We start from the raw sequence: 25,721 nt of genomic DNA on the forward strand, positions 1-25,721 counted from the left end.
ACTTAAATGAAATTTCATTCACAGATTTCTGATCAGTCACATTAGTTTTCTTTGTTCAAATTATGATACTGAGCATGTAGCAGCTTCAAGATTATGTTGTTGGAGAGTACAACTTTCTGATGCTTATAATGTATTGACACTTTATTTTCTAGATGTTGGCAAAGATATTGGACTGCATTGAGTCCATTGCATGTTCTAGAATAAGGATAATGATTTGTGTAACTTTTGATATGGAGGATTTAGGTTGACAAATTACCTTGTACCCTAAAGGAACAAATCTGATGGACATTTTTCAAAATAAAATCTGAATACTTCATGGGTTTTAAAGTATATTCTAGCAAAATTACTGCCTGGTATCCCCAAATGTAAAAGAAAATGTCAGTTCCACAGGAACAGAAGGTTAAAATTATGCTTCTGCTTTTAATTCCATGAATAAACTCTATATTATTTAATGTCCCTCTCCATGCAGGTACTTGTCAATAATTTCCCCAGATTTAATTTCCATTCCAAAAAATTAATCGTTCTGGTATAGCCACATTCCAAATGGACTGGACTGTAGATTCAAATGTGTTTCACTGAGGTTTATTCATTTAATAATTTTTTTTTTGTAAAGTGAAATTGATTGCAATAATTTCTGGTTTCAATTGCAGAACTTTGGAATTTCATCTGGGGACTTTTGGTTGATGTTCACACTTGTATACCTGGAACATACTTTGTAACTCATCATCCAACCAGCAACTTCACCTCCCATGAAATTTATTTGGGCACCTGGCTGACACTCCTGTCTCGCCCTGTCCCCTGGAGCCAGCCATAGCGGTTAGCAGAACATCATTACAGCACCAATGATCAGGACTGGGGTTTGAATTCCACGCTGTCTGTAAGGAGTTTGTATATTCCCCATGTCTGCTTGGGCTTTTCCTGTGGGCTCTAATTTCCTCCACCCATTTGAAACATACCGGGGGTGGGGGGGGGGTAATAGATTAATTGGGTGTAATTGGACATCATGGGCTTGTGGGTCGAATGGCCTATTGCTAAAATTTAACTTAAAAATAATCACTGCTTTATCAAGACTGATAAAATGTCTTGATCCAAAACATTGACTCCCATCTATAGCCCTGAATGCTCTCTGACCTGATGAATTCCTCCAACAATTCTTTGTCCATTTCACCAGGATGCTGCTTAAGTTATTTCTAAGTGAAAAACACATACATTCAGTTCTCAGAGAATCCATAGGAGGTAAAAATATATAACCAACTTTTCAGACCTGTGCCCTTCTTCAAGGTATAAGCAAAAAGCAGGCAGGTGCCAAAATATAAAAGCTGGGGAAGAGGAGTATAGACCAAAATAAGCAGTTTCCTGAGGGACCTGCTTCGTTTCACCAGTATATTTGTGGTTTTACTACAATCACAGTGTATGCAGACTTTACTGTTTCACTCCATTTGGTTGCTCTTCCTTGAAATATCTTTGAGGGTTGCCTCTCTTCAAAGGGAGTTCTGCTCCCTCTCTGCTCTCCCTGCTGCTCTCAAGCTCTACGACCACATACTCACCCAGACTCGCTTCAAAAGCCACGTGTTCTTCCTGCCTACTTAACTCTGCCTCCTGTGAATGCTGCATGACTTGATGTTCCACCAGTATTTTTATGTTTTTACTACAATCGGTGCATCTGCAGACTCTCATGTTTCACTCATGCAACGGGCTTGTTTTCCTTCGAGCAAAGGAGAGCTGAGGGGTGACCTAATAGAAGCATATAATACTATGAAAGGCATAGCTAGGGTAGAAAAAAGGGGTATTGAAAACAAGGGACTATTGTTATGGTTGGGTCATTAGTCATACACCCAGAACCCTCCTTCAGCCCAACTTATCCATGCCGATCAAATTTCCAGGGCTAACATCCCAGGTTAGACCCATTATGTGCATTCGGTCCATATCCTTCTACTCCCTTTCAATCCATAAATCTCTCCAAATATCTTTTGCATATTGTAATTTTATTCTCATTTATAGCTTCCACAGGTAGCTTGTTCCAGACATGGACTACCCTCTGAATGAAAGAGGTACTTCTTAAGTCCCTCTCCCTTAAACCTAAATGCTCTAATACTAAAACCATCTGCCTGGAGGAAAACAAAATCTGTGAGCATTCACTTCATCCATGCCAATAGGAATAGGTTTTAAAAATAAATATGGGGGGAGGGGGTGGGGTAGATGTTTTACACAGATGAAGTGATGGAGTCAGGTAGAATTATTGTTTAAAAACCATTTAGGTAGACATTTGAATGTCCAGTCCATGGATCTAATACCAATATTATGGTTCTCATGAGGACAAATTCGATTAGTATTGATGGACTAAAAGGTTGTGGTGGGGGTGTAGTGGGGGCTGAAGGGTCTGTTTCTTTGCTGAACATTTTTATGATGATCAAAGTAAGAACTTCTCTGAAACTTTATTGGTTGTAATTAACCTTTAACCAAATAAATTGAAATTGGGATTCAACAATTATTTTGCTTCATTTCCCATTTAATTTATTGAAATTTTCTGCTATTGTTTCTTGTTGTCAAGCATTTATTATTTCTCTTGGTGAAACTACCTGACAATAAAAGCATTCTGCCAAATACCTATACTGACTGCAGTATAAAAGCAACAAATCAGGGGAATGCCAAAAAGAAGCATCATGAGTTAATAACATAAAAGGCTGGCAATGTATTGTAATGTCAATTATTTTTTTCTGATTTCTGCATCTGAATTCAATCATTTAACATTTAATTAAAGACCAACCACAGGGTTCTGGCTGGATAAAGTGTCACAGTCCATGGATCTAAGTTATAAAGAGCAGATGGATTACCCATTTTGATTTCTTGTTTGTTCTGAGTTAAGTATTTGATGAGGGATGGTGTTAATAAGTAAGCTCGTTTCGTTTTATGCACAAGCTCTGGTTTATAGATTTAATTACAGTATACAAAAGTGCTGGAGGTCATACAGCATCCATAGAAAGTAAATGCCAGTCATGTTTCAGCCTCGACCCTTCTTCAGGATGGCCAAAAAATCAGGCAGACTCAGAACAAAAGAAGGAAGGTGAAGGAGTACAGGCTAGCAGGTGATAGATGGATATAGGTGGAAGGGAGAAGAAGAAAAAGGATCTAGGAAAATAATAGAGGATGGGGCAGAGGGCCAAGGATGATAGCACTCTGACAGGTGAGAGGCTCCAAATAGTGGTGAGGGAGGAGGTGTAAGTGCACATAAAGCATTTCTTGCAGTGACTGAGGTGGGCACATGCTGGGAAGGGGTGAATGGATGAGAGCATCACAGTGGGGGCAAGGGAAGGGGAGCAAAATAAATATCTGGTGATGGGATTTGGTTGTCTGTGGTAGAAATTGTAGAGAATGGTATGTTGGATGCAGAGGCTACTAGGGTGGTAGGTGAGGACAAGGTGGGGGGGGGGGTGAAGGAAAAATGTGTGAAATAGAGAAAATTCTGGCGAGGGCTGAGTTAAAGGCAATTAAGGGGAACCCACATTTTCTTAAGAAAGAAGACATCTGGGATGTTCAAGTGCAATAGAATATAAGAGCAGGGATGTGATGCTTAGGTTTTGCAAATCACTGGCGAGTCCTGATTTGGAGTATTCTGAGCAGTTTTGGTCTCCTTGTTTAAGAAAGAATGTGCTGATGTTGGAAGGGGTTCAGAGGAGGTTCACTAGAATTATTCTGAGAATGAAAGGATTGTCATGTGAGGTGCATTTGACAGCTCTTGGCCTGTACTCAATGGAATTTAGAAGAATGGGTTGGGAGGGAGAGAATCTCATAAAAATAGTTTGAATGTTGAAAGGCATGTAGAGAGTATATGCAGAAAGGTTATTTCCCATGGTGGAAGAGTCTAGGACAAGAAAACACAAATTCACAGGATTTTCTTTAACCAGAGGCTGGTAAATCTATGGAATTTGTTGTCAAAGGTGGTTTAGGAGGACAGATCATTTGGGTGTATTTAAAGCAGTGATTGATAGGTTTTTGATTAGCCAAGACATCAAAGAATAGCCGGGGAGAAGGCTGGGTAGTGAAGCTTAGTGAAAAAATAGGTCAGCTTGATTAAATGGAGGGCAGACTCGATGAGCTGCATAAAATATTTCTGCTCCTTTGTCTTTTAGAAAGCCCCTTCCTGGAAGCAGATGGAGGAAATTAGAGAAGAGGAATAGAATCTTTCAAGGATACAGGGAGGGAAGAGTTGTAGTCAAAGACGGTGGGTTTGTAGAAGATGTCTGTAGATAGTTTGTGTCCCAAAATGGAGACAGAATGATCAAGAAATGGGAGTGAGTTACTAGAGATGGACCAATTGAATTTAAGGTCACAGAGGAAATTGCCATCAAAGTGGATTAAGTTGATGAGCTCATCATTTTATTTATTCATCACACTAAATTAGGGATTTAATTATTTTGTAGTGACTTCATTCAGAAAACACTTGCATCTCTTTGCCAAGCATGGATATTTTCTGTCACGTCCATGCAGCTGAATGACTAGCCAACACTCCTCAGCACTGTTCTTGCATGAAGGGAAGTGCATTAAGCAAGGTTTCAGAGTTTTTAAAAAATTATATTTTTACATTGTATTTACAGCATGGGATAAGCCAATTTCGGCCATTTAAATGCATGCCACTCAATTGCCCTACGACAATTTACATTTTGAAGTTTGGGATGAAAGTGGATCATCTGGGGTAAACCCATCCAGACATGGGGAGGATGCATCAACTCCTTCTGGACAGCACGGAATTCAAACCCGGGTCGCTGGCGCAGTAATAGCATCATGCTAACTGCTAAGCTAACCAAGCTGCCCCACAACTAAACACAAGTAAAATCAGCACCATGGATGAGAGAGAAATACAGTTGGAAAACAGAGGAATGATCTTTCAAAAGGTTTTAAGAAGTCAGCAGTAAATGAGCTCTGAACAAGACCTTATAATTGGAGCATCGCCTTTCACAGTTTCATTCTGATCCCAATAAATATTGTGAACACTGCTGTATCATTCCATTTTTGCTGAATAGTATATTAATTACTGAACTTTTTGTGCAATTTATATATTATTTTATAAGGATGAATGGGGATGAATCAAACTACACACCCAATCCCTGGAAATTCTTTCCCTCCCCTTATCTTGTATTTGTTCTACATCCACATTTAATATCATTCAGTAATGACTTAAAATGTGTATTTGCTGCCCAGTTAACTGCAATAGTTGCCACTTCAGTGTTTAAACCATGATCCCTTGGCTAACAACTCTAAAATGTGGATAGAGAAAATTGTTATTGCTATGCTTGCTTGCCAGATGGAAAACAGGAGGAATAAATGCTTTATTTTATAATGTGAAGCCTTGTTCCCCAAGTATGCCAGAACAGCATCCATTGTGGTTTGACACTGTGGTATAAACAACCTTTTATGAGTATTCTCAGAATAAAAAAGTACTCCAGTAATTAAATAGACTGATTTTATCTCTGTTAAATATTTAGAAAATTATATCATGGCATTTATAGAATGAAGCCTGAACTTAATATGATAGGTAAGGAAATGTAAATCATGGTACATATTTAATTATTAACTGGTTTGTAATTTCATCATATCATATAATTGTTTTAGTTCTAATGAATAGCATCTACCTAAAATGTTGAGTTAAATCTTGTTGGCGAATGCCTAGAGTTCTACAAGATTACTATTTGAATGGCAATAAATTAAGAGATGGGGAAGTGCAGAGAGACCTAGGGGTACTTGTACACCAGTCTCTGAAGGTGAGCATGCAGGTACAGCAGGTGGTTAAAAAGGCAAATGATATGTTGGCCTTCATATCAAGAGGGTTTGAGTATAGGAACAAGGATACCTTACTGCAGCTGGAGACCACACCTGGAGTATTGTGTGCAGTTTTGGTCACCTTATCTAAGGAAGGATGTTCTTGCAATGGAGGGAGTGCAGAGGCGATTCACCAGGCTGATACCTGGAATGGTAGGAATGACTTATGAGGAAAGATTGCGCAAATTGGGATTGTACTCGCTGGAGTTTAGAAGATTGAGAGGGGATCTCATAGAGACATATAAAATTCTGGCAGGACTGGACAGAATGGATGCAGATGGGATGTTTCCAATGATGGGAAAATCCAGAACCCGGGGTTTGAGGATAATAGGCAAACCATTTAGGACCAAGATGAGGAGGAATTTCTTTACCTAGAGGGTGGTGAATCTGTGGAATTCATTGCCACAGAGGGCAGTAGAGGCAGGTTCATTAAATATATTTAAGAGGGAATTAGAAATATTTCTTCAGTATAAGGGTATTAAAGGTTACGGAGAGAAGGCGGGGACGGGGTACTGAACTTTAAGATCAGCCATGATCTCGTTGAATGGTGGAGCAGGCTCGAAGGGTCGAATGACCTACTCCTGCTCCTATCTTCTATGTTTCTATGTTTCGATGTAAGTTCAGTGCAAACATTCAGGATTTCTGAACAACTGCTGGGTTCTGTAACTCCCTGACCATTTTTTTCTGTTAGGTTTTTAAGTTTTCTCCTCACCAATACTGCTGAGAAATTGAGTTACTAACAAATAAAACCTTTATTGATCTCTTAATCAATCTTAGCACTGGAAAGATAGACCTTGCAAAATGATATAGTTTAGGGATGGTCATTGGTTGTAAACAGAGAAAATAAAGGATCTTGAGAATAGGCAAGGGAAGTGGAACCTGAGATAAAAGATCAACTTTGGTCTTGTGGAGTGAGGGAACAGACTCTAGCAGTCACATAATCTACTCCTGCACCCTTTCTTTGTTCTGTTTTTTTTTGGATATGGCTCCATTGGTCTGTGTTGTGCCATAGAAATTTGACAAATTTGGATGAAATATCTGCGGCCCCTTGTATTTCTCAAGCTTGCTGCTTCTACAAGTTTGCTATCTACAAGTTTGCCGATGACACCACAGTTGATGGCAGAATCACAAACGGCAATGAGGAAGATAGATCAGCTCATTGAGTGGTGTCACATCAACAACTTTGTGCTCAACATTAGCAAAGCCAAGGAGATGATTGTGGACTTCAGGAGGGAGTCAGGGGAACACAACTCAGCCCTTATTGAGGCTCACTAGTGAAGAAAGTCAAAAACTTCAAATACCTGGGTGTCAACATTTCCGAGGATCTGTCCTAGAGACTCCATGTTGATGCAATCACATAAAAGGCCTGCCAGCAGCTATACTTTGTGAGGTGTCTGAGGCGGTTTGGCATGTCTCTGAAGACTCTAAAAAACTTCCACAGGTGTACTGTGGAGAGCATTCTGGCTGGTTGCATCACTGCCTGGTATGGAGGTGCCAACTCTCAGGACAAGAATAAACTCCGGATGGTTGTTAACTTAGCCTATGACATCACAGGCACAAGACCTCACTTCATCGAGGACATCTACATGAGGCGGTGTCTTAAAAAAGTAGCCTCTGACCTCAAAGATCCCCACCACCCAGGCCATGCTCTCTTTACTACCATTGGTGTAGGAGCTTTAAGATGAGCACTCAGCAGCTCAAGGACAGCTTCTTTCCCACTGATAATTAGTTTCCTAAATGATCAGACATTGCCTTACTTTTCGTGCACTATTACTTATTTTTTTTATTATATATTCTTTGGCTTGGCTTCGCGGACGAAGATTTATGGAGGGGGTAAAAAGTCCACGTCAGCTGCAGGCTTGTTTGTGGCTGACAAGTCCGATGCGGGACAGGCAGACACGATTGCAGCGGTTGCAGGGGAAAATTGGTTGGTTGGGGTTGGGTGTTGGGTTTTTCCTCCTTTGCCTTTTGTCAGTGAGGTAGGCTCTGCGGTCTTCTTCAAAGGAGGTTGCTGCCCGCCAAACTGTGAGGTGCCAAGATGCACGGTTTGAGGCGTTATCAGCCCACTGGCGGTGGTCAATGTGGCAGGCACCAAGAGATTTCTTTAGGCAGTCCTTGTACCTTTTCTTTGGTGCACCTCTGTCACGGTGGCCAGTGGAGAGCTTGCCATATAACACGATCTTGGGAAGGCGATGGTCCTCCATTCTGGAGACGTGACCCACCCAGCGCAGCTGGATCTTCAGCAGCGTGGACTCGATGCTGTCGACCTCTGCCATCTCGAGTACTTCGACGTTAGGGATGTAAGCGCTCCAATGTAAGCGCTCCAACTTATTTTTTTTATTATATATTATTGTTTCATAATATGAATGTTTGCACTATGACGCTGCCACAAAAACGCCAAATTTCATGACTTGTTCATGACAATAAATTCTGATTCTGAATTCCATCACCTAAAGATCTTTAAGTCTCTGATGAAGTTCTTTGGAACTGCTATTTACCTCTGAAATTAACTGCACTAGAACAAACATGTTTCATTGAAGGTAATCAATATCCAACAGTAGTAGCTTGGGCAACAATATATGAAAGTGTCTTACCTCATAGTTCTTGAAGGTACACACACATATATGCAGCAAACATAGAGATTCCAGTTGGTAAATCTGTTAGAATGTCTTTCTGCTGGATTCTGTCCGATGGCGAACACAAACTTGTTGAAATTCCTCAGCTCGTAAACAAGGAATCTGCTTATGCATTTTCTGCCAGTTTAGACCTCAGCCTGTTTATTTCAATGGACATTTGCATACATGTAGGTGCAGATAAGAATAAAATTAGTTATTTTTTTAAATTTATGTTTCCAGTAAATGACTTTAATTATTTATGTTTTTAAGAATTGGAGGTGAGTTTGAGTTTTGTATGTTTTTTTTGATTGATTTACAATAGTTTTTGAATGCATCTCAATCATAATGATGGCATTTATTTGGAAAAGCTCAGGTTGTGGCTTTATTGTCTGGTTAAGGTTTCCTCGATAACTGAGTGGATTCGTTCAGGCCCACCCACATGACTCATTAAAAACTGAAAGAATACAATATTATGAGAAGTTTGTGGACAAATTCATGATATATTCAATATATGATTGTTTTTTGCTCTAACAATAATAGGCAAACAATTAAAATTAAATTGATTCCAACTTCCAGCAAATGCACTCACAGTAAAGATAGAAACTTGTAGTTTTGTGATCGATCTATATCTCCATGAAAAACAAGGACTGGTTCGACGATAACAGCCAGGAAATCCAGGAGCTGCTGGCAAAGAAGCGAGCTGCCCACCAGGCTCACCTTACAAAGCCGTCCTGTCCAGAGAAGAAACAAGCCTTCCATCGCGCATGCAGCCATCTTCAGCGCAAACTCCGGGAGATCCAAAATGAGTGGTGGACTAGCCTCGCCAAGCGAACCCAGCTCAGCGCGGACATTGGCGACTTCAGGGGTTTCTACGAGGCTCTAAAGACTGTGTACGCCCCCTCACCCCAAGTCCAAAGCCCGCTGCGCAGCTCAGACGGCAAAGTCCTCCTCAGCGACAAGATCTCCATCCTCAACCGATGGTCAGAACACTTCCAATCTCTTTTCAGTGCCAACCGCTCAGTCCAAGACTCCGCCCTGCTCCAGCTCCCTCAACAGCCCCTAAGGCTAGAGCTGGATGAGGTCCTCACCCAGGATGAGACATATAAGGCAATTGAACAACTGAAAAGTGGAAAAGCAGCAGGTATGGATGGAATCCTCCCCAGAGGTCTGGAAGGCTGGCGGCAAAACTCTGCATGTCAAACTGCATGAGTTTTTCAAGCTTTGTTGGGACCAAGGAAAACTGCCTCAGGACCTTCGTAATGCCATCATCATCACCCTGTACAAAAACAAAGGCGAGAAATCAGACTGCTCAAACTACAGGGGAATCACGCTGCTCTCCATTGCAGGCAAAATCTTCGCTAGGATTCTCCTAAATAGAATAATACCTAGTGTCGCCGAGAATATTCTCCCAGAATCGCAGTGCGGCTTTCGCGCAAACAGAGGAACTATTGACATGGTCTTTGCCCTCAGACAGCTCCAAGAAAAGTGCAGAGAACAAAACAAAGGACTCTATATCACCTTTGTTGACCTCACCAAAGCCTTCGACACCGTGAGCAGGAAAGGGCTTTGGCAAATACTAGAGCGCATCGGATGCCCCCCCAAAGTTCCTCAACATGGTTATCCAACTGCACGAAAACCAACAAGGTCGGGTCAGATACAGCAATGAGCTCTCTGAACCCTTCTCCATTAACAATGGCATGAAACAAGGGTGTGTTCTCGCACCAACCCTCTTTTCAATCTTCTTCAGCATGATGCTGAACCAAGCCATGAAAGACCTCAACAATGAAGATGCTGTTTACATCCGGTACCTCACGGATGGCAGTCTCTTCAATCTGAGGCGCCTGCAAGCTCATACCAAGACACAAAAGAAACTTTTCCGTGAACTACTCTTTGCAGACGATGCCGCTTTAGTTGCCCATTCAGAGCCAGCTCTTCAGCGCTTGACGTCCTGTTTTGCGGAAACTGCCAAAATGTTTGGCCTGGAAGTCAGCCTGAAGAAAACGGAGGTCCTCCATCAGCCAGCTCCCCACCATGACTACCAGCCCCCTCACATCTCCATCGGGCACACAAAACTCAAAACGGTCAACCAGTTTACCTATCTCGGCTGCACCATTTCATCTGATGCAAGGATCGACAACGAGATAGACAACAGACTCGCCAAGGCAAATAGCGCCTTTGGAAGACTACACAAAAGAGTCTGGAAAAACAACCAACTGAAAACCTCACAAAGATAAGCGTATACAGAGCCGTTTTCATGCCCACACTCCTGTTCGGCTCCGACTACCGGCATTACCTACGGCTCCTAGAACGCTTCCACCAGTGTTGTCTCCGCTCCATCCTCAACATTCATTGGAGCGACTTCATCCCTAACATCAAAGTATTCAAGATGGCAGAGGCCGACAGCATCGAGTCCACGCTGCTGAAGATCCAGCTGCGCTGGGTGGGTCACGTCTCCAGAATGGAGGACCATCGCCTTCCCAAGATCGTGTTATATGGCGAGCTCTCCACTGGCCACCGTGACAGAGGTGCACCAAAGAATAGGTACAAGGACTGCCTAAAGAAATCTCTTGGTGCCTGCCACATTGACCACCGCCAGTGGGCTGATATCGCCTCAAACCGTGCATCTTGGCGCCTCACATTTCGGCGGGCAGCAACCTCCTTTGAAGAAGACTGCAGAGCCCACCGCACTGACAAAAGACAAAGGAGGAAAAACCCAACACCCATCCGCAACCAACAAATTTTCCCCTGCAACCGCTGCAACCGTGTCTGCCTGTCCCGCATCGGACTTGTCAGCCACAATCGAGCCTGCAGCTGACGTGGACTTTTACCCCCTTCATAAATCTTCGTCCGCGAAGCCAAGCCAAAGATATCTAATTAAATTGGAAAAATGTGCATTTATCCTTACTGGTGTAAGTACATTTTAAATAGCATGAAAAGATGCTAATTTCTGAAAAAAAAAATAATTTGCAAAAGATAACCTTTGTAATGTGATGCTTCTTGCCTGCAGATTCTAAAAAAAATCTTTTTATTTGATCTTAGCCCCTTCTCTTGATTGCATTTTCTTTTCATGTATTTTCTTTTTCTCTTAATTCAAAATTCAATTAAATATTCTAACGATTCTATTGTGTTTATATATACTGTAATTCTCTCGTCTGACTGCTTTAATGACATGTTTAGTTCTGTTTGCACAGGTCCAATACCTTGTGTAACTTACAATTATTAACGAGAGAGAAAAAAGTTATCTCTGTTTTAGACAACACATTATCTTTAACTAGTCAACCAAGTTCCAGATTATTTCCCCATCCATTTTATTTGAAATTAATTACTTTATTTTTATGTGAACCGAGATACAGTAAAAGCTTTGTTTTGTATGCAATCCAGGTAATGTCAACTTGTACATCAGGTAGAGCAATAGCATACATTTTTAAAAAGTAAACAAGATATTATAGGGAGAAGTGTTAAAGTAATCAGATAGCACAGAGTACAGAGAAAAGCACAGTTAAAACAGTACAAGAGATTCAGCTATTGCTATCAAGAACCAGTGAAGTGACTGATACAGCAGTAAAGAAATGACTCTTAAATCGGGTTGCATTGGTTCTTTTGTAAGTTGGCAGCTTTCCCGTGACAGGTATAGACAGAGTCAATAGAGGCAGGATCTTTTGGAATTGGTCTGAGCTGCATTTGCAATGCTGATATTTCTTGCAATCTTGGGCAGAACAGTCCCTGTACTGCGCTGTCGTCCATCTGGGCAGGGTATTTTTGATGGTGCATGGTTTAAAAGTTGGTAAGAGACCCTTGGGGCATGCCAAGTTTCCTCAAGCATCTGAGAAAGTAGTCTTTGTCGTGCTTTCATGGGTACAACATTAATGTGTTTGGATAAGGACAGGTTGTTGGTGATGTCTACTCCTGAGAACTTGAAGCTCTCCACCATCTCCTCATTGAGGGGCATGGTTAGCGTGACAATAGCGCAACACTATTACAGTGCCAGTGACCTGAGTTCAAGTCTGGTGCCTGAATGCTTGTACAGTTTCCTCCCACCCTATAAAAACCTACGGTTTGTAGATAAATTGGTGTATTGGGGGGCATTGGCTCATAGGCCAGAAGGGCCTATTACTGTGGTGTATCTTTAAAAAATAATACCTGAACCTCAGCATATTCAGGGACAAGAGCACCTCTCACTTTCCATGACCAGCTCCGTACTTTTGATGACATTGAGGGAGAGGCTACTATCCTAACACTATATCACCCGACTCTATCTCCTTCTTATGCTCCAACTAATGATTGTTTATGATGATAGAACTATTTGCAAGCTTGTGCATGCAGTTAGAGCACTGCTTGGGCTCATAGACAGGAGTGCACAGAAACCATAGTTAGGGGTTGAATATGCAGTCCTGCAGGGCGCTGGTGTTTAGAGAGTGTTCTCACCATTCTTCATTGATTGAGGTTTGCAGGTCAGGATGCAAGATTTTAGTTGCTGAGGAGGGTCCTGGTACCTAAATTTTGGAATTTAGGATGAGTTTGATTGGATAATAATGTTGAAGTCAACAAATAAGTGTTGGAGATTATCAAGACGTTCCAGGGTAGAGTGCTGGGCCTGAGGAATGACATTGGCTGTGGACCAATTGCAACAGTAGACAAATTATGTTGGGTTGGGACTGACTGGGAAGCTAAAATTAACATGAATCAATGCTTACCTTTCAATAATCATTGAGGCACAATGCATTGCTTTTCTTTGGTACCAGAATAGTAGCAGATTTCTTAATGAAGGTGAGCACTTCAAATGTAGGAGGAGATCAAAAATGTCCATGAGAACTCCTGCCTGCTGGTGTGGAAAAGCTCTCAGGTTGTGTCCATCTGAACCAGAGAGTTTTCATGGATTTAATCTCACAAAACCTGATATTATGTCAATGATATGAGGCCATCAGGGGTGATGTTGACACATTAACCTTCTATTCAAAGTGAGTGCAGAATGCATTGAATTCATCAATGCATTGTTGCATGTGATTCTTCCTGACTTTTCTTTGTAGCCTGTGATTGCATGCACACCCTGACACAATTGACGTGTGTCTGTCAGGTTTATCTGGGACATCAGCTTTGTAGCGGCATCCCTGATGGCCTTGTGGAGGTCATACCTGGTTTTCGTGTATAGATCAGAATCACCCAATTTGAATGCCTCAGACCAAGACATGAATTATTATTTTTTAAAATTTAGACATGCAGCATGGTAACAGGCTCTTATAGCCCACAGGCCTGTCCCCCCCCCCCCCTCAATACACTATTAACCTACAATCCCAGACGGTCTTTGAAGTGTGGGAGGAAAGTGGAGCACTTGGAGTAATCCATCACAAACACAGGGAGAACATGCAAACTCCTGACAGAAAATGCTGGATTCGAATCCAGGTCACTGACACAGTAATAGCAATGTGCTAACCGCTAAGCTAACCATGCTGGCCCACAGGATTGGGAGTGGATCATCTGGCTCATCCATGGTTTAAGGTTAGAAAATACTTTGGCATGGAATTTGCTGATGAAGTCTGTGATGAGACTTGCATACTTGTTTAAAGTGGACCAGTCAACAGATCTAAAGCAGTTGTGCAGCGAGTCATCAGTATCCACAAACTAACACTCCGATTCTCTTAATGGGATCCTTGAATTTCACCTTCTGCTTTTAAATGTGGGAGAGGAACACAGTCCTAACACTGACAGGTCCATACTTGCGTTAAACAGCCTGTTAGAGGAGCTGACAGTGTTTTTATGCTAAAATCTTATGACCACGCGTCTATACCCAAGATAGTGGTGCATTGCAGACTCCAGGGTGCAATGGACTGGTGCAGTGCACCTAGAAGGGGGAGAACAACCCTGTTGAGAAGGAGAGGCAGAGGAGATGGTGACCATGGCTGAAGGACCCATACAGACTATGGGCGACACGGTCAGGGGACCCATATGGGCTGCTGGAAACTGAGTCATGAAAACCAGATATTGAAATTGGGATTCAAGAGGGCGTTGAGGGCAAGATCGTCTCTGATCATGTCAGAAGATTGGATCTGGAGCTCAGGTTGCCAATGGATCGAACAAGACTTTATGCAGCTGCAGATTTCTAAAGGTGAATCTACAGATGTTCAATACCAGTGAAGGGACTCTCTTTTGCTTCTCCTTCTCTCTTACTGTAAGGGGCTCTGCCAACACTAATGGTGACTCTTTATGGCAGGCAGAAGGCAATTTTGTCTAATATTACATATTCTATACTATTACATGATAATAAAGGAATTGGAATCTTGAATCAATCTTTGTCTGATTTCCCAAATGTGAGGGAGGGGGAATGGTTTGGAACATGTGTTTGATGGGTGTGTAGCAATTGTCAAGGGCATTTGGGCCTCTGGTGGGGCAGGAGGCATGTTGATGGTATTTCAGTGGCATACTCTTGACATTAGACTGTTTGAAGTCTCCAGCTATTTGCAGGGTATTTGCAGTAGCATATTGCTTATCAAGTCCTAATGTTACATTCCTCTAGGCTGGTATGTACACCTGTCATGATAGTTGAACTGAAATCAGGTTGAATAGATGGTATGTCACCATTAGATATTCCAGGTCCAATTGCTCTGAAGTGATGATTTGGAAGCAGACCCTTCTACTCTTTGTCTTTCCTAATTATGTTGTTTGGTCCACCAGATTGAGAAGCCCTCTGGCTGAAGACTTCATTCAGGAGTGAGGTTTGTGCCAGGTCTTGATGAAGCAGAGAACACAGTTCCCTTTGAAGGTCATCTTGCTTTATGCATGTCTGGATTGTTTTCTATAGCTTTCCCATTTTCTGGAGGTTTGCTGGACGGAGGGAATTTGAAGCCATGCTGTTTCATCCTTACCTGTAAACCAGCGCATCTTCCTGACTTTCTAGGCTGGTGGTTGCTGGGGGAAGAAATGGGGAATCAGGCAGTGGTGTTGGAGTTTCCTGAAGCTAGGTGGATGCATTCAGTTGGGTCTGGAAATATAGTCACGGTATTGGATGTTCTGGTGGATCAAAACGTCTGTGAGTTCAGGCCTTGATGTTGAGTGGTGACCTTGGACGCTCCTGTTCCTTCTCTGGATAGGCTTCCTTATTGGGTCACAGCAGTGATCTGTTGGGGCTCTCAGCGTCTGGCATGTTTCAGTCAAGTCACCCCTCACACTTTTAAACTCCAATAGATGCAAACATGGTATCTCTAGCATTTCCTCTTGAAAGAATCTGCCCAGTCCAGCCAGTATATCTCCAGTCATCTTCTGTGAACTGCTTCCCTGCTTCCCATGCTTTAGTGCCCTAGCCTAAAAAGGCACACTACTCCAGATGTGGTATTATGTATACCCCAAAATATAGAAGAACAATTAATTCTCCTAGGACGATAAAACTCTATTCACGGTGGCATCGTATTAACTGGATGTGAAACTTAAACTTGGATGATTCCATTCCTCTGCCATCCCTTACTTTGAGAAAATATATGATTTTTTTTCACTTTTCCTGCCAAATGGACAATTTCATATTTTTCAACATTACTTTGTATTTGCCTGTTCATTGCTCATTCAATTAAAGTTACATACATTTACAGCCTTTTTTTGTCCTATTCACAACTTTTTTTTTCCAATCTCTCTTTGTCTCAGTAGCAAATATATCCTTCAACCAAGTCTTCTTTAAAAATTGTATAATGTTAGGTCTCCAGCAATGATCCCTGTGGCATACCAGTTATTGCATCTTGCCAACCAACAAAAGATCCATTAATGTTTCCCATTAGTTAGCCAATCTTCTGCATGTGCCAAAATCCATTATATATAATTACCTTTCAAGCTGGCTTTGGCTGCCACATGCTGGCAGTTTCTCAATGAAATGGTTGAATTTAACAAAGTGTCAGGTAGTCTGGGCCTTCCATATGAGAGCCAGATGTGCTGGCCAATTTTGGCCATAAGTTTTCAACATCTCAATGTGGCAGATTGCAAGCTTGTTCAGTGCCCAAGCATTGGCATGGGATTGGAGAACCCACCTGGCAAACCAAGCATGACACAGAAACCAAATGTCCATTCATTTCAATGGAAAGGAATGACTGTGATGGACAAAGGCAAGAATGAGATTTTAACTTTGTGAGTTTGGTTAAATGTTTTAAATCTTTGCATTATTTAAGCAAATTAACTGTGTTTGTAACAATATAAGCAATTTTAATTGTTCACTTTTGGTTGAGGGTTGAATGTTTTGGGATGTTTCTAAGTGACAGGATTATTCAGTTGTTCAACTTGCTAAATTTGACAGTTGGCTAAGCTTTTGTATTATTTAGCATAATGAAAAACTATTCTAGTATTTTATGGGTGGGGTTTCCTGTGACTACAATATATTGTGCAAAGCCTTAGGCTATAAGATTTCAGTCAATGATTTCTCAAACTTTCAATTGTATTGATTAGATGTAACAGTGAAATGCATTCATAAAACACCTTTCATCATGATGTACAAAAGACTTACAATGAGATCTTCTGTTTTGGCTAGAACAGAAAAAAAAGATGTACAAAAGACTTAATATCTAGTGAAACACTCCTGAAGTTTAAATACTGGAAGAAATGTGGAATTTATGATGAATGAACAGTTGGTCTATTCAGGTGGATTTAACTGAGGTGTAAACATCGCACACAATGAGGACAAAAACCTGCACTTCATACTTGCCATCTTTGGTATCAACCTGATATCTTGCTTTTTCATTCTATCACCTTCCACAAGGTTGCTTTTACTGCCTTGAAACATCAGCCTAAACCACAGATGGGAGACCTGATAGAACATGTACTATATCCAAATTATATTGAATTGTCATTTATCTATCAATATGAAAAAGTTCAAGGAAAAATTGTTCTGAACATTTTATTTGTCATCCAAGCCTACACACCAACGACTGGTGAATGGGATTGGCGTACATGTGTACTTAATGGTCAGCATTGGCATAAAGGTTGAAGGTTTTGTTTCTATACTATATGACTCAATAAATCTATCCATGAAGGTGGTAAATTTAAGAGAAGCCTTGTCTTGAAATACTCCTTTTTATTGGTTCCTCTGAGATGGCATTACAAGCAATCGGAGACAGAAATGCTCTAACTATTGTTTATTCACTGAGATTGTCCACATAATGTATAGTGTAGCTGGATAATTTATATTTTGTGCACATGTTGTCCTAATTTTATGAAGTCAGTGACTTCTAATGCCAATTGATATTTCATTACTGGCATTAAATTTGATCAGCACAGACACTGTTGACAAAACTTTTGATCTGCCCTAAATATAGTTAGTACAAAATAGATTTTACTGAAAATATCATACACGCTTTCCAGATCAGTTTTACTGGATTAATATAGGCAATTACAGGTTGAGCTTTCATTTGCATGATACACCTGGCTGCAGTACAAATATAGTACATAATGTATAATTATCTGACAGATGTTGAGACAAGAACTAACTACAACTGTGTAATTGGAAAATAAAACTGATGTCTGTTTGGACCTGGTAATCCTACCTTCTCTGGAGATAATGCATAGTTAAATAGCCTTAAATTGTAGTCGCATGATTAAATCTTGAAATTTGTGACTGAAACAATTTAAGTATTAGAAAATGTCATTTCTGCCTTTGGGTAGAATGTATTAGGCCAAGATTTCATTCCCTAAGCTTCATTGTTCTATTCCTGTAAATCAGTGGCTTTGTGCATTTTCTTGAATGGTGTGTAATTACATCTGACAGATGATTTTGCATTCTGGGAACAACAGTATGTACTTATGAAATGCATGCCCCTCGTTATATTGTAATTTCTTTATGATTTTTGTTGCTTCATGTGAATAATGCAGGAGAAACACATAAGAGTTGAGATATGGGAAAATATTCACAGGTGGAATTTCATCTAAGTTTATTGCAGAATTAATTTATCATCTCGGTGATATAAATACAAATCTGGTGAATAATTAGATTTGCTGGAAACAATTGGTTATTACCATTTTATTGCCAAGGAGCCATCTATTTGCTACAGAATAACTGGGTGTGGAAGCGGGAGTTAAGAATGTTTAGCAGTAATTTATTAGTTGTTATTTGGGTATTATTGCTGTGTATATGATTGTTAGTTGTGACCATTGCTGAACTCCAGGCTATGAGCCACGGACAGCCCCAGAGGGCTGATTCAATGGGCCCATCCCAGATCCTGTGCAGGGAGATCAGGATATATATGTACTCATTAGTTACATTGTATACCATGCCTCTGGATGGTGGGTGCTGAAGAAGTTAAACCCTTATTTCTCGGTATACCGTGCCTGTGGGCTGTGTGCATCAGTCTATGTGAGTTTGTGCCCTTTTGTGACTTCCCCTTGCATAAATAAAGCCCATTGCTTGTTGATAACATGTCCAGCCTTGATTATCTTTGAACCTGTCAAATCTGTTCTTGAACACAACATTTGGTGCTGCAAGCAGTGTTCAAGGGATTTTGTCTGGACCTGTGCAGTGACGATTTTGCACAATACTAACCAATTTAACCTTTCCCTGTAACCATCACTTGCATGCAAACTCCCTGTTGTTTGTGTGTTCCTCATAGTGTGCCCTGACTGAGGTTAGCTGGGAGGGACCTGTGTCCAGGTGGAGCATCATTCTCCTGGCAGTGAAAGGGGCACAGAAAATGGGAGAGGGGGGAGGTTCGGAGCGCATGAACTGGGAAAATAACTGTGTGTGTGGATTCCCTGTTTCCTGTGTGTCCCGTGGTGTGCCTTTTCTGAGAGGTGGACAGGTGGAGTGGCTGGTTGATAGATTGAGCGACCTGTGATCAGGTGGAGCTTTGAGTCTCCTGGCCAGGAAAGGGCACCCAGAAGAGGGGAGGTTCACTACACAGACTGAGAAAAATGCAATGGGGAGATGCAGTCAAACTCGGAGAGAGTGAGTTTCCTTCCTTCACAGGATGATATACCTGCATGCACTGGAACCAGTGATGGTGTTACTGAGAGGTAGTTGGATGCATGGCTGATGAATACACCAAGAGAGTCAACAATTTGAACACTACTGAAGGACAGCCATAAACAATGATCCCTTCCAACACTGAAAACAATGACTTTGGTGGGGGGAGGGGAGGAACTGTCAAGCTCCATGGGTTTTGATATTACTATATTGGGAATGTAATGATCGACACCCAATTTTTCCCCACACCAGTAGCAGCTTCCCAGTGGGGAGGGTGGCCCGGGGGCGGGAGGGGGTGGGGTGGGGTGCACAATCTGCCCAATAAAAAGTCCCAACTCTCAGAATGAGTCCCTGAACTGTGAGCAGGTCTTGGGAATGTTTGTGCAGATGATATAGCTGCCATTGCTCTGAGCGATTGGTGGGAGTGCAAGCAAGAACAGTATTCAGGCATGAGAGGTTCCACAGCTCGCAGCACAACAAAGGTAGGTGCTCCCTGGGGTCTAAATGATATGTCCTGGTGGTGTGGCTGTTAGACCAACCCCTGCTTACCCATGGTACGCTACAGTGGCTGCTTTCTGGGATTCATGCCAGCATATGCCGCTTAAATCTGATGGAGCACCCAGATGAATGGCCACCGAGGTGGTGGCATGGCCAATGAGATGGCTGTAGCACTTCAGCATAAGGAAGAGACAAGATAGTTTTGGATTACTGAATCACACGTGGATGTGGTACTGGTGGTGTTGTCGGTAAGAAGCACTGCTCTTGCATTCTGAGCCAGCTGGGGAACTCCGCGCACTCGCCACGCATGAGAGCTGGTGAACAAATTAAATGAACCATGAACTGAATACTTGGACACAGCTCCCTATTGAGAAGCTGGTGCACCTGTAGGGCTGGGGGGAAGTTGGCAGGCCATCAGTAGGTTTGTATGTAATATAGATACATCTGCTGTGTACTAGCCTTTAAATCGATTAGTATGTTGTGGTGACTTTTGAGGGGTGGAATGTGGAGGGTCATGTAGCCTCTCCATTTTGAACCTGGTGGGAGTGTGGATTGTGAGGACAATGTGGCCTCTCTGTCTGGAATCTAGTTTGAATGTGAATTGTGGAGAGTCATGTGATCTTTCTGGTTGAAGCCTAGTCGAAAGTCACTTTACCTGCAAATTAAACATTAATTTGCCATAGGTAAGGCTGATGCATGATTGGTCCTTGCAAGTCATGTGGACGGATCTTGCACTGAAAAAGATGAGCATGTGCAGGCTCTGCTCTCTCTCTCTCTCTTTCTCTCTCTCTCTCTCTCTCTCTCTCTCTCTCTCTCTGTTTGCTGCTCCTGCATGGAGACCATCACTGAACTCCAAGGTGTAGTCTATGGGCAACCCCAGAGAGCCCAATGCAATGGGCCCATCCTGGATCCTGAGCCATGGGCAATGCTGAAGACCAGGTTCATTTGATATACTTATTCTTCCCAGATCTCAAACAACGACGACACTGGAGATCAGGTTTATGTACTCATTAATTATGCAGTCTACTGTCCCCGTGGGTGGTGGATGCTGAAGAAGTTAAACCCTTGTTTCTGGTTATACCTTGTTTGTGAGTAGTGGGTGCTGAAGACGTTAATCCCTCAATTCTCAGTATATTGTGCCTGTGTGCTGTTCATGTTAGTCTATGTGAGTGTGTGCCTTATTGTGATTTCCCTTGTGCGTAAATAAAGCCCTCTGTTTGTTGATAACATGTGTCCAGCTATATAATTGAAACCAATGGATTATGGTCTGTTTCCACTTCAGGAACTTGTCCATAAATGTATTGATGGTACCTTTCACATGCATAAGTGCTGGCAAGAAGGTCTTTCTGTATCATTGCATAGTTGGCTTCTGCATTTGTTTAAGCCCTTAATTCAGAGGCTTCAGGTTGTCATGTGTCCTCATGCTGCTGCAATATCATTGCTCCAAGGCCATATCAGGATGCATCAGCTGAGATCCTGGTGCACCTCTCCAGATCATAACATTTTAGTTCAGGCTTTTTTGTTAGGGCTGGAAGCACTCTTCTTGCTTGTGCAACCAGATCCACTCAATGTTCTGCTTAAGGAATGACCTAAGTGGTGCTGATGCAGTCACCAGACGAGGAATAAACTTAGCCAGGTAAGTCACCATCCCCAAGAAACATCTCACCTCCTCTGTTTTGTGGCCTATTTCTTGGATCAGGTTTCACTCCTTGTTCAGATACGAAATCTCCTATGAAAGAAAAGATCTTTATGCCAAACTTACATTTTCTCTTTATTTAATTTCAAATTGAGATTCCATTCTGTGTTATGTCACTTGCCTTGGTCGCATATCATGTTCATTCTTGGTGGATCCCATACAATGGTGTCAACCATCATGGTCTCAACTCCAGGTACACTTTCAAATTCATGTGGATGGTTTTGTGGTAGACTTCTTGAGTGGACAAAATCCCATATAGTAACCGAAGAAAGCTGAATCTTCCTTGTGGAGTATTAAAAATGCAGCACAAAACACAGGCCATTCGGCCCTTCTAGTCTTTCCAAAACATCATTCCACTAGTCCCACTGCATTCATTCCATAACCCTCCAGAACTTGCCATCCATGTAATAGATTTATGTAAATACATTTAATGAGATAGCATCTACTGGTTCATTGGGCAATGAATTCCACAGATTTATCACTTTCTGGGAGAACCAGATTCTTATCTTCAATCTACTCCCTAAAATTCAAGGCTACATTCTAGAGTTTTATGCTCATCTGCTTTGGAAATATCCTCCCTGCATTAAACTTATCTGTTCCTTTCATAATTTTATATGTTTCTACAACATCCCCATCCTTCCAAGTTCCAATAAGTGTAATCATAAACTATAAGTCCAAAAAGGATGGAAGTGAACACAAAAGATGAGAGGTGGTAGGGAGGGGCTAACTCTCTGAATGGAGAGGGAAGGAGGTGGGAGCTGGAGGAAAGGGGACAGAGGGATAGGGAGAGAGAGAGAGACTCAGGGGGAGGGGCTTAATTGAAAATGGAGAAGTCAATGTTAATGCCATCTCGTTGGAGAGTGCCTAGATGGAATATTTATGGGTTGCCTCAATTTGGAAGAGCACGAGGCCATGAACAGATATGTCGGTGTGGGAATGGTGTGTGGAATTATCATGGTTGGATATTGGGAGGACCCTGTTATTGCAGCAGACAGAGTGAAAGTGCACAAAAAATTATCTCCCAGTCTACACCCTGTCTCTTCCATATCCTCACTGCTTGTTTGCTTCACGTCTACAGGCTCTGTGTCAGTATCCTAAGAAAGTACAGATGCAAAAAACACCAGTTAAGATCTCCCAATTTACTTTGGCTCTGTACATATCTGACCACTCTGATCTTCAAGAGGACCAAATTTGTCCCTGGCTCTTAATATATATTTTGCTCTTAATATATCTGTTGAAACCCTGAGTACTTCCCTTCACGTTGTCTGCCAAGGCACCTTATGTCTTTTAGCTCTCCTGATTTCCTTACAATGTTTCTTTTAATTTTTACAACCTTCAAGTACCTGATTTGTTCTTTGTTCCAATGGAAATCTGAAAATATCTTTATTTATACATAATATGTACATGTTCATTGTTGTTACCATTGATCACATGGATGAGTTAATTCTCAGGCCAGACAATGAATGATATTATTTTGCTTGATCAGAAATGGCGGGCCAATAAATGTCTCTTAACAACATGTTCATTGCCTGATTAGCTCAGGTTTTGTCAGCACCTGCCAAAAACCATTGTCACTATTTTAACAGCAATAAACCAGACTGCTTGAGAATCACAGTGGGTTGAACAGCATCAATGGAGCCAAAGAGATGGTCAATGTTTGAGAAGACACTCTGCACTAATTCCTTCAGCAGTTTGTGGTTTAGTTTGGAGTATCTGCTTTCTTTTGTGTCACTACTTTAATCTTTATTGGAAGTAATGAGATTTCCACCAAAACAAAATGATTTTTGTTGCATTGTGCTGATATAGGGAATGTTGTTAAATCATCTGAAAAGTTGCACAGCCCACAAAGCCACCTCAGAAATCTTATCTTATCTAGGAAGGAATATGATTGTGCCACCGATCTGAATGAAATGACTGAAAACAGAATCATTAAGCAAACCCTTTGAAGCAAAGATATCCAAATTTAAAAAGCGGAATCCACATGTTGTATTTATTGATATCAAATTTGGTTGTGAATATCATATTGCCAACATCTAAACTGATTCTCCCATTATTGTAAATTATGCAATGATAATTGTGGTAACACATGTTTTAAGTGTGATGCTTGTTTTTAATTAATTGGAGAAAGAGATTTTTATTTGTTTTATCATAATTTTCATGCTCTTTATTTCTGAAGTTCTGACACAGACTGGACATTATGTATTGCAGTTGCAGATTTCCAGAACTTATTTTGTCACATCAAGCAATCACAGGCATCTGCCTTTAGCATGTTATTCATATTCATTGCAGTCACCAAATATACTTCTTCCTGAATTGTTTTACAACTGTTCCAATTAAAGATCCACATTCTTAAGATCATATTACAAACTGTGCTTGTGAGAAGCCTGAATCCAGCCACGTCATTCTTCTGGTGACAATTAAGTCCAGTTTCTGTCTCTGACTTGGCACTTTCAAATCATGTCTTGAAGTCTCTTTTACGTTCATGCTAAGTTAGTAATCTCTGTCCTTTTTACAGTTCTATGATTTGATTTTACATTTTCATTTTACAATCTGTTTCATTTCAACTATATTTGGCGTAAAAATTATATATGATCTTTTCTATATCAGTAGAATTTGCAGGTGTTGTACTACATATATGGAGCAATAATGCCGTCATTATTAAAAAACAAAATTAAATGCACAGTCATGCCTTGTTGCAAAAATACTGAAGGAGAGGGAAAAAATTGAATAGATTTACACTGAAACACATGGAAATGGGAGCAGGAGAAGACTATTGGGCCCTGCAAGTGTGTCCCACAACTAAATATAAACATGATTTATTTATTCTGATATGCGAGTAGAAAAAAAGGTTTGAAAACCACTGTTTTAATTGTACCTCATTGATTCAAATTAACCATGGTGGTAGTGGGTGGCAGGAGAATCAAGAGAGAGTGGGTGTATTAATGGAGGTCTGTGAATAATGTAAATGGGTGTTGAAAATTAGTTTCCCTAAACTTGGTTTCCCTATTTTTCTATTCAGGGCTTTTTTTCTATTCAGTATGATACTGAAACTTTAAAATAAGACCCTAAGAAAGTACGACAGAGTGGATGCAGAGAGAATGTTTCTTATTTTTTTAAACTTTATTTATTCGTTCAAAAAACAAATAATATATGACATATGCAGCAATTAAACATAAACATGAACTTTTTTTTATATAGAAAAAAAAAGAAAAGACCCCCCCTTCAGCCAACTCTCCTAAGGAAAGCCATAAAGAAAGAAAAAAGAATATTAAAGAAAAAGTTAAATATACATATTAAAATCTAATCAATATAAATTGAACTGTAAATATTCTGAGTATAACAACCACTTATTAATAAAAAAATTATAATTATCATGCAAAACATACATAATTTTTTCCATTATTAAACAATATTTCATCTCATTATGCCACCTATTAATATCAATCATATTTGTATCTTTCCACGTACTAGCAATACATTTTTTTGCTACAGATAAAGCTAAACAAGAGAATGTTTCTTGTCAGAAAACCTAAACTTTGGGGAGGATGGTTTTGAAAAAGATTGCTTCTTTAGGATGCAAATAACATAATATTTTATCTCTCTCTCAGAGAATTATTTTCATAAAAGGATAGTAGATTTAAAATCTTTTAATATTTTTAAATAGTTTATTTGAAAATTTTGACCATACATGCAGTCAATGACAAAATTAAAAACACAAATACAAAAATAAATCCAGTATTTACTCCGAGATGGTTGTGCTCCAACACAACCCCCAACCCCCACCCACCCAAGAAAAGACTCCAAGGAGAATTTTAGCCATAGAACTTCTTTCAGAAGCAATCCATCGAGATCTGGACAATAAGGGATTTAGGGTTAACCAGGATGAATACAAAATTAATTTATTTTCTGACAATATATTGATATATTTGACAGAACCAGCAAACTCATTGCAGAAATTGTACTTAAAATTGGAAGATTATGGAAAAGTTTTGGGTTATTAAAATAAATTGGATAAGAGTGAAATGATGCCTCTTACAGGAGGAGACTATACTCAGTGGTCAAAGAGATAACCCATTTAGAGGGCCAGTCAATGGGATAAAATACTTAATACGTGTAGATAGTAACTTAAAAAATATATACAAATTGAATTATTTACCTTTACTCAAAAAGA

At 40.6% G+C, this 25,721-nt stretch overlaps 1 long non-coding RNA gene across 1 annotated transcript in view; it reads left to right on the forward strand.

Moving 5' to 3' along the window:
• The first annotated feature begins 656 nt into the window (after window positions 1-656).
• LOC138752605 (uncharacterized) overlaps window positions 657-25,721 on the forward strand; it is a 29,215-nt gene continuing 4,150 nt past the window's right edge. Inside the window, exon 1 of the long non-coding RNA XR_011350760.1 lies at window positions 657-877. This is a non-coding gene — a long non-coding RNA (uncharacterized lncRNA). The remainder of the gene's footprint in view (window positions 878-25,721) is intronic.

This window comes from Narcine bancroftii, chromosome 1 (genome assembly GCF_036971445.1).
Source record: "Narcine bancroftii isolate sNarBan1 chromosome 1, sNarBan1.hap1, whole genome shotgun sequence".
Taxonomy (NCBI): domain Eukaryota; kingdom Metazoa; phylum Chordata; class Chondrichthyes; order Torpediniformes; family Narcinidae; genus Narcine; species Narcine bancroftii.